The sequence below is a fragment of the Pollicipes pollicipes genome, unplaced genomic scaffold (genome assembly GCF_011947565.3).
Source record: "Pollicipes pollicipes isolate AB1234 unplaced genomic scaffold, Ppol_2.1 Scaffold_4219;HRSCAF=4965_pilon_pilon_pilon, whole genome shotgun sequence".
NCBI lineage: Eukaryota > Metazoa > Arthropoda > Thecostraca > Pollicipedomorpha > Pollicipedidae > Pollicipes > Pollicipes pollicipes.
Genome location: NW_023596448.1, coordinates 8883074 through 8893556, shown reverse-complemented (window position 1 = coordinate 8893556; position 10483 = coordinate 8883074). Strand labels below are relative to the sequence as shown.

Below are 10483 nucleotides of genomic sequence, written 5' to 3'. Positions count from 1 at the left end.
TGGCGCGGTTGTAGGCGAGGTGTCCGGTGCCTCTTCCTGCTCGGCTCTAGCGGGCTGTTTTTCAGATCGCGGTGATCTTGGGCTCACCATGCCCGGCGAAGGTAGAAGAAACGCCCGAACAACGGCTCAGGTGGACATATGATCCGCTGCCAGCACAGGAGTCGGGCATGTCATGATCAGACTGATGTTTTTTTATTTTGTATTATTTACCAACCCTGAGCTCTCTCCTTATCGACAAGCACAAAACGACACACATGCGGCAGTGCCGCGGAATGCAGTGGTCCGTCGTCGTCGACATTAGGGCTTTACGACGCAATCAGCTGCTGTTGCTATATGGCGTCCCTGCCTCTCACCCTGGCTGGAAGGGCGCGCACCGCGGTTAATCGAACCCCGGATCTCTGATTACCCAGCTGCGCAATGGCAATGCAGCTGTCCATCTTTTGTTTTTTGAATTTGTGGTTTCCGTGCAAGAGTCCGTTTGATTTTCAACGAGAACATTTTGTACAGCAGGGCGCCCCTAAATAATCGGACGCGGCTTTACTGCGACAATAGCGGTTAGATGGTCGCTGGGTGGTTCTAAGTCAACATGGCCCTGTAGTCACAGTTTCTGGGTCACGAAATGAATGTTCTCCTTGGAACTTTGGCCGAGTAATTGCTTGCAGGTTTGCTTTATATGCAAATCCTGCCATGACTTCGTACGCAATCGCCTTCCAAATCTCGACTGGCACGCGAGGCAGGAAGTTGTCCTTAATTGACTGGACTACGTGCCTGAGCACTAGAGCATCGTCACAGAGATGAGGTAATGTTGGAGATTGCCGGAGATAGTCCTCGGCGAGCCTGTGTAGCTAATTATACAACGCGGAAACCGTCACAAAAGCTGGCCCATTCTGACCGGCCCAACTTTAACGACGGTCGTGACCTGTCTCACACCCAGCCGCGCCGTGACCTTGCGGCGTCTCGCTGTTGACCCACAAGGGCGCGCTCTCGCGTTTGCTCCAGCGTGCTTCGACGCCATCAGTCGTGTCCAATGAAGTCCGAACGTTCCGTGTTCGGTGGGCCGTGACTGGACACCCGTCTGTCGGAAGCGTGTCGCCGTCTCTGACACACTGACAATGTCTTTAGCGCTTGGTCATCGCAGTGAATTCATGGGTGGCCAGGCGGCGGTTTGACAGGCACGGGATTAGCGGCAACCCCGCAGCAATGGCCTAGCACAATGCAGATGATTCGCTATCATTAATCCACACTCGCTGCAGCACAAAGACGGTTTTGGGCGATTCGTTCGATAGTTGTCAGGGAGTTCAAAGCCGCGATTAATAGTCACTCACTGGTAGCCGGTTTACCCAACCACGTGACGAACCTGCGGCGATCTTCCATTAGGGAGAATCAGACCTGAGCTAAAGGATCAAGGACTTCATACCAGGTCAGCACAACCATCAACTATATGACGAGGTGCGGTGACAGAAATATGCACTATCCGTTCAGCACATCCGAAATATGAGACCCCAAACACTCATCGTCTGCGTTTACACATGACAGGACGGCTATAGCGTTGCTACAAGGTTTTCTATCCGCCTTTTAAACAGGACCTCTCCTACCGGTTGATTCGTCATTTTAAAGATATAATATATATGCTGAAACGCCAAACAGTGATAATTTTGTTGATGTCTGGTTGGAGAGATGCATAACAAATTGCAAACAATACAACAACAACCAAAGATTTAAACCTAAGACCAGTCAGCCCAAAAATACCACTTGGAAAGAGCTCTGTTCTTTCCTTTCCCAGCCCTTTCCGTAAAACTCATACAACATGACAGCGACAACGTGACAAAGTTGCAAAGCCAGTCACCGGACGGTGGGGGAATCCCTACCCAGCTACCCCTGCAATGGATTTGTATATCTGCAATGAATGATCTGCATATTTAAATAATCATGAGGCAGTGCAGTAGATCCACGCCCATCCACTGCCCTCAGGAATTTCGAAACAAGCAATGCAATCTGACGTGATGAGTAATTCTAAAAGGTCATTTTTTTTGCCCGAAACAAGCGCAAGACCAAATAAACTGTGCTTTGCGGGAGTTGCCTTCCCTCTGACTGAGGTATTACCAACGACACCTTCATGCCTTCGATAGTTCTCGTGGTCTCCCCTGAAGACATTCAAACTAGTTCCATGTTGTGCATTGCGCCGCGCTTCCGCGAACTTGTAATCGTGCTCGGATATCTCAAGTATCTTTGTATTGGCTGGCATTTCTGCCTCTGTGCGCTTCTCTATGATGTATGTTTCACCTGAATCTTATTTGGGATTACTTCGATGCCACGCTTGGTGCTTTTCCTCTCTAGACGCCCCTGTCTTGCTCACGCAGTGTGCCATTCATTACAGGTTCTCACTTCAGCTGGCCCACAACCGCCGAAAGCCCGCAACTGCTACAAGCACATGGATTTCAGTTTCATCCCATACGCCAAGCCGCAAACGTTGCGTGCTATTTTGTAGTGTCTGGTGTTACTAATCAGGTGACCAGGTGGGGCGCGCCGACGTAGGTGAAACCATTTTGTTCCATGTTGTATTGCATTATGTACAATCCCATTTTCAGAGCATATTTGTTTTACCCTTACCTCAAACTCCCACCCCAACAGAGGCCGCTACGTCAGGAGTCATTACAATTTCCGCCTAGACCACGACGATTTACTGTGGCTATTTCCGCTGGCCGCCGACGCCGGTGTGCGACGCTGAACTGGCCGTCTGCAGCTCGTGCTGGTGAGGTGGCGAATCCTGTCTCCGCGGTGTCAGGAGATGTCAACTCCTGCCATCGCGGTGTCAGGAAATGGTGACCTCTGTCACCGTGCCGTTAGATGATAGCGACTTCTGTTACGGTGGTGTCAGGAAATAGCGACTCCTGTCATCGCAGTGTCAGGAGATGTCGACTCCCGTCACCAAGGCGCCAGGTGACTATCAACTCGCCGACCTGCCACTGCGCCGGGGCACGCAGGGGAGGAGTGCCGGTCGGGGTAGCTCACTTACAACTATTGGTATGCATTAAAATGGAAGACCGAGGTTCCTCACGACTGTACCAAAGCCAGCTTGCGGTTGCTGCCATAAACCACAGAGCTGCTATAAAGTACAATAATTTTCATCACAGCGGCTCTGGACAGTCCCGCCTAGGTCATCCATTTGGGACCCTCACATCTGCCTATACCAGGAGGAAGCACTTTTAACGAATGTTGTTCACAGTCAGTATTGTGTCGTAACACAGCGGGGCGCTCATACGGCTGAATTAAACACCAGGACACAGATTATTGGTCACGGGCATTTTTTACTTCTTTACGGAATGCTCCACATTTTAAGATATTAAATCCAGCATCAGATATGCTAGAATAGGCTCACTTATGACTATTCGTATACTTTGAACCTTAAACGGCTGCTCTAGACAACGCAACTTCTCCACTTAGGCAATACGCGCATAAATACGTCATTGTTTGACTGCGTCATGGAAGTTTGTATCACGTTCAGGTGTTGCCAAACTAGTGCGAAATTGCCACCCGTGTACTCACTCGCATTACTTGGCGAGGCACACCACGTTGCTCCAAACCTGGGCCGGTATGCAACTGATGGCAGCACGCATGGATCCTCGCCTGTCCGAAGGACACGGTAATTAAAAAGGCGGAACATCCGATCATACCATTCTCCAGTCGGCTATAACACGATTGCCTCAATTCGGATACAAACAGATGCAACAGGGTTCACTCTGGTTCCTCCCCCCATGCTATTGCAACCGGCGTCGCATTGCGCTCAACAGCAGCACTGAATAATTCATGAGCAAGAGTGATTTCTTTCTGTCACAATTGCGTTTCACGAACAGGCCAGCCCGTGAACCCCAGCAGGGCAGAACAGGTCGTCTTTGATGCAATGTTCCGCTGCTGGTGTGTCACCGGCCCGACCAGCTGGCCGGCACCGAGCCGCAGGAGTCCCCGCTCCCGCTCAGGAGAGGTCAGCCGCCCTCCAATGACCTTGTACGTGTAAAAGTGTAACGCTGCGGGGATGGTGAGTGTACGTCCTCGCCAAATATCAGCTGACCAGTCGGACCAGTATATAAGGCCCCGCTGACCGGTGTAGAGCATCACTAGATCCCTGCACTCCGCAGAACAACACACACCTACTCCGAGATGAAGCTGGTGAGTGTATAGGTCTTTTAACTCCCGCCAGTCGACTGCTCTCTTTTCTGAGAAAGACGATCTGGCAAGCTGACGAGGGCTTCTCTACGGTTAGCCGATATTGCTGGCTGCCAGCAACGGGTCCAGCATGGTGCCTTGGCTACAGTGGGCGGGAAGGGCGAAGCCGGCTTGCTGGTAGGTTAAAATGTCGGCGCCAATTGCGCCAAAATCAATCATACATAGGTCGAGTTTGGGCATTTTCTCCGTTTTGGAATAACCATGGCACCGTTGCGTTCCCCTCTTGGATCAACTGCTCTTGGTAGTGACCAAGCACTTCTTATGCGTCGCTTATCTAGCACACCTAAGTTTGATAAATCAGTTTATCTCATGCATGCCATCGTTCGAACCACGACGCCGACAGACCGGATCTTCCTTCTCAACCCGGAGTTTCGAATGCCAAGCTGCTTGTAAAGCATGTCATTCACGGTTCAGTGATGCAAGTTCTGAAGTCCACTCCTTTTGTTTCAGTTCATCGTCGCTGCCGTCCTGGCCGTTGCTGCCGCTGACAGGCGGCCTGCTCCGCCCGCGTACTCCGCCCCTGCTCCGCCCTCGTACTCTGCCCCTGCCCAGCCCTCCTACTCTGCCCCCAAGTACGCCCCCAAGGTGATCGAGATCCTGAGCCAGGAGTTCGACCTGCGTGACGACCAGTCTTACGATTCCAGGTAAGATAAATAAGGTTTCTTCCTACCGAATATTTAGTTTTTCTTTTATATTTCGGCAATGAACTGATTTGCTGAATGATCATGTGTATGGAATGCGCGCCTTTGCATTTCCCATCGATTTTTGCAAACCGGTTTCAATTTAACACTGCTACAACTATGAATCAAATTGACAGCTCGAAAATTTTGTTTTATCCCGCTGTTTGTCTTGTATAACAGACGTGCCATGTTCTGAGAACACACCGTCAAATTCTCGCCACAGAAATAATATCGCAGTTATTCGCAACGCTTCGCATTTTCACAGCTACCAGACTGCGAATGGCATTTACGCCTCCGAGTCTGGCCAGGCTGTGGCCGGATACGGAGGTGAGCAGAGCTACGCCGTTCAGGGCCAGTACAGCTACACCGGCGACGACGGTGTCAGCTACACCGTGACGTATGTGGCCGACGCCAACGGCTTCCAGCCGCAGGGTGACCACCTGCCGACCCCCGTGCCCACCGAGTACCCGACCCCGGAGGTGCCGGTGACCCAGGCCAGCTACCAGGCTGCTCCTGCTCCCAGCTACCAGGCTGCTCCTGCTCCCAGCTATCAGGCTGCCCCCGCCCCCAGCTACCAGGCTGCCCCTGCCCCCAGCTACCAGGCTGCCCCTGCCCAGAGCTATCAGCCCGCCCCCGCACCCCAGTACCAGCCCACATACCAGTAATTGTGAGTCAAATCCTTTCTGTCCATCGTTGCGATGCGACCAGTATATACCGACTACGCTTATACGTTTGTCTATTTATTGTGATGTTTGCAAGGAGTATTTTGTTTGATTGCGTCGTGTGACTGTTTCCAATATATGTGCATTTCCCAAGAACTACAATATATCTGTTGGTGATGAAGGAAGCATAACGCAGTCTTCCGGAGCGCGGTATATGAACTTCCACTGCCAGCCGGTCTATCATCCTGGAAGAGCCCGGGCGAAAGATGAAAAAGACTTCCGATTTACCGGATATGATTGATTAGAACAACGGACACTTGCGAGCCAATTGGTGGCAAAATTTCGAAAATGGGAACGGATCACGACAGACCAGACCATGTCAGAACAGACCATCTCAGCAAGACGAAATTCAAAGCTTAGTATTGGTCTGTGCTCGCTAACGATTGCAGCGTGAGCTTGTGTAAATAGGGTAAGCTTGAGCGTGAGCTTGTGTATAGCGCGAGCGTGAGCTTGTGTACGTTTCGCCGTGCGAGAAAGTTGAGCCACAAGATGTTGCCAACCATTGTGGCTTGAATCAGAAACTGCTCTGATTGGACAGGACTACATTCAGAATTGATAAGGATCAGACAGCTCTTGGTGAACAAGAGTTTGTCAGATTCTGACGTTGAAAACGAAGTACGAGGACGTATGGCAGGACACTTTGACAGCAAACCAAGACAGGACATCCAACCAACCGTCAAACTGTATTATCAAAATCAAATGACATCTACCCACAAAAAAGACGAAAAAGCTTTACGGGAAATTATCTCTCGACACGTAAAATGCATTAACGACCACAAAATAGACATTGCCATTTATTATCGTGTTAAGAAACCCTCCAACTTTCTTATAAGAAACAGCTCAGACAAACCCGACAAACTAAGACGCACCAATGCAGGGTGTCAATTCAAATGCAACATCGAAGGCTGCAAACTTCGTTCCATACACTATACTAGTGTGACCACGGCACTCTCACGACGCCTGACAACGCACTTACGTGACGGGGCACCTCTGGACCACATGCGACAAAAGGTACGCTCACATATGCGCGGCATGCGGAAGTTTTTGAGACCGCTTTGAACGAAAATCGACCAAGACTATGTGAACATAGTGAACAAGCTCACACAGTTTCAAGGTAAGCGCCAGGCGAATCATGGCTATGCAGAACTGGCTGACAATCAAAACAAGTAAAAAGGGAGTGACTAATTTATCGGCCGTGCAACTTCATACCACAGGACTTAATGTTTTAGCCAAGGGTCCAAACTTTGCGCAGACAAAATCAGCATCTAGAACATTTTACTTCAAGCAGAAACAGGACTTGGGCGTTTTGCACACGGCAAACGGTGGAGAGACTGCATCCTAAAATTGCGTGAATGCAGCATCACAACTATTACTGCAACTGCACCCGGCCACGACCGACCAGCTTTTAACAGAAGGTGCAGATAACGTACCGCGCACGTGCAAGAACCACACAGAAGGCAACCTAAGTGTCACTGTAGATCACCGGAACTTTACCAAAGGCCTTGGGAAAAATAACACTATCGCTGAACAGAGCGATGAGTGAGGGCTTTGTAATTCTAACTTCTGTTAACAACGCTCAAGCTATACTTAACGACAGCGACAGCTATGACAAACTTAATAGGAGCCCAGGCTCTCAGATAAAGGCGACAACAAAAAGGACACTAAAGAGCTGTTAGCGGAAAACGTTCGGACAAAACTATCCAAGATCCAACACCTAGACACAGTAGAGCGCCTATGTTCTATGGGCTGCCGAAGGGTCACAAACCTGCAGTACCCCTTAGACCCGTCAAATATGGGTGCGGTGGTTCTACAAAAGAAACTTCGTGTCTTTTAGAGAAAATACTCACCCACACTTGAGGTTCGTTCCCACTCATCTGTGGGACAACATATTTTTTTACAAATACTTCTCATCACTCGCAGGCAGAAGGGCAACCGAAGGCAGCGTTTTCTTCAGTGTAGATATTGCCAATTCATGACAGTATACCAATCAATGAGGCTGTCGCTGCTGTGAAAGCTAAGGTAGACCAACATTTTCATGAAATTAATGCTTCGGTCTATCAAGAGAGGATATCTGCCGTCTTTTACCACAGTGTCTCCAGGGTCTTTCCTCGCTCAGAGATGACTTCTACCAACGGAAATTGAGTATAGCCATGAAGAACCCATGCGCTCCTTCGGCGAAAATATTATTGGACCAATTTTAAAACGAAGACCTTGGCCGCACACCCATTAAATCAACTTTCTTAGCCAGATTCATATAAAAGATATCACGGACGGACAGCCTGCCTTCAAACAATTTTTAGAATCCATGAACAACCAGCGTCCAAATTCAGCCTCTACGATGGTAAATACAGGGGCGGAAAGGGGGTTCCATATTACATCAGCATTTATATTCTTACGCATATTATTACATGTATTTAATATTACATATCTTACATTATTACATATACTACACTAGTGACTGCGGAAAGGAGGAACAACCGCGTGACGTCAGAAACAGAGCTCTTTATCAGGCCCACCTAATCTGGTATAATTCTGCAATGCGAATCTGCGTATCCAACATCCGCTAAGCACGACATAATTCGTATCATGTTCCATAGAGCTCTAAGCTGCCTTCCGATCCACCCACCCGTGGCAAGGTGGGTTCGAGTCGCTTTAGGGCACTCGCTATTTGCCCTTGGCAGGTATGGCCCGCGGCCGGTGGCAGCGGGCGCGCTACAAGTCAGCTGACGTCAGAGGGCAGGATGGACCGTGCAGAGCATTGCGGCACGTCAAGCTTTCGCCATTAAATGCTGCTGTTGCTTGGAATTGCGCGATCGGATGGTGGGGTCAAGCCTCACACAACAAGCTCTGCTTAGCGTGAGCGCTGATCCCAGAAATCCATCCATTCAAGGGGTTCGGACCAAAGTTATAAAAAAACTAAAAGTATTGAGAAAGAGAGAAAGAGCACAAACGAATTATGGACTTTGCTGTTGGGCAGGGGATACACTCCGCGACTTTTAGGTAGAATATAGGCAGGTTTAGGCAAAAGAAAAAAATCTGGAGCGCATGGGGATGGGTGGTAGCAGGCGGGAACACATCCTATCGGATGACGGATTCTTGACGCTATCTTGCATAGATGGGTACTTGCTTTGGAAAATCAAACACACCGTTAGAAAATCAAAACGGCGCGTGCGCATAGCTTGAAAAAAACCGCGATGAAGCAAAATATCTCTGGGGAAACCTTTCATCTCGAAGTCTAAATACCCGGGCAGAAAATGTCATTTCTGCAAGTCTGGGTCTCAACAGGTTTGCACAAAAAAATAACAAAACAAAAAACAAACAAACGTGGCTTACGAAACGAAGCGTAAACTCTGAAAAACATTGGAAGGACGCAGTCTTTGTCGGAGAGTCCATGTGTCCTATACATTTGAGGCGTCATGAACACCTGCGAGACACTAAAAGCAAACAAAACCCCTTTCGGTGACTTTCGGCTAAGCACGCTCAGGCTGAAATCCAGGGAGGTATAGACCTTTTGCCCCTTTTAGAGTCCAAGGTCATCTAAAGAGCACAGAACCATCCAAAGAGGGATATAAGTGAATCTATTCTACTAAAAGTCGGCGACTACATCGTAACGTCCAAGACTCATCATGGCTGATTATGCTAACTTGATACATGCTTTGGTGTGTGAAGCGTGCTAGGCTAAAATCGTTCACCTGTGTGAGTGATGCCTAACGCGTGATGCGTGATGCCTGTTGACTGGAACCGCCTGCGTACATAATTGATGCGTGATGTGTGATGCCTGTTCCCTTCAACTCGCTTCCACGTTTGAATGGTGATGCGTGATGCCCGTTAACTTGAATTTGTTTCAAAAAAGCCCTGAAAGATCGAGTAGGATCATTAGCAGGTCATTTTGGTTTCACTTCTGCTATCGTTTCGATAAAGGGACGTTGCCGAAATATCAGCGGTCATCATCTCCATTCTCCTGTTTTTCTCTCTGAGGAATAGGGCTATAACTACTCTCTTAACTATGTGAATAATGTTCCTCGCAAATGCACGCAACAATTTACATAATCCAAAAATCTGTTATGTTACTAGCAACGATTCTTGCCTGAATACATAAACAGTGTCTTATACCTTGCAGATAGTCTTCGGAAAGTACCAGTCATGCAATGGCCAGGCCAGGCGGCACACTGGCTAGGATACCGCGCTGGACCTAGCCAAGCAATTCAGAGTGTAAGGGCCAGCATAGACGCCCGCGGCTTCCGGCGCAGGCTCTGTGCAGCTGCTTTCTACGCGAGGACCCGCAAAAATTGCTTGTTTAAATTCGAAGCCGTCCAACATGGAATATGCACGCATCACCAGTGCCTACAAGCGACTGGCGGAGAGGGGTGCGCTCCGGTATCTTAGCGTTACAAACAAGTGCTTGTTTCTAAACCTCTGTCGCGAATTCGGACGTCAATCAAAGCCTGTAATTGGTCGGGGAATTGGTGTCTGCACAGCTGTAAACCTCGCGGGACCCCGGTTGCCATGGTGATTATACCCCCCCCCCCCCGGACTGGGGAAAAACCCCATACTTAGTTGTTTGCTTTATCGGAAGTGCGCGAATACCGGCGTGAAGGGCGAAATACCGACGAAACAGGTCAATGGAACCCAACCCAGCTGTCGCTCTCCATGCCGTTCACTTTGATAGCTGAAGTGCTCATTTTCTTTTGACGGCTTATCCGACGCAGTGATGCGAGGCTGTTTCATGGCCACCCTAAACAAAATTAAGAGAAGGCTTGGGATGAAATACAAGAGCGGGCGTAAGCATAGCGGATCTGCTAACGTCTGGTCATTGCTCACTGCTCGTCTGCTCAAGTGGTGACTTAGATGAGTTTA

At 49.2% G+C, this 10483-nt stretch overlaps 1 long non-coding RNA gene across 1 annotated transcript; it reads left to right on the top strand.

The window, feature by feature from the left end:
* The first annotated feature begins 4702 nt into the window (after window positions 1-4702).
* On the top strand, window positions 4703-5723 carry LOC119095991 (uncharacterized). The gene is made up of 2 exons (XR_005093966.1): window positions 4703-4868; window positions 5170-5723. It is a non-coding gene; the product is annotated as an uncharacterized LOC119095991 (long non-coding RNA).
* The last annotated feature ends 4760 nt before the right edge of the window (window positions 5724-10483 follow it).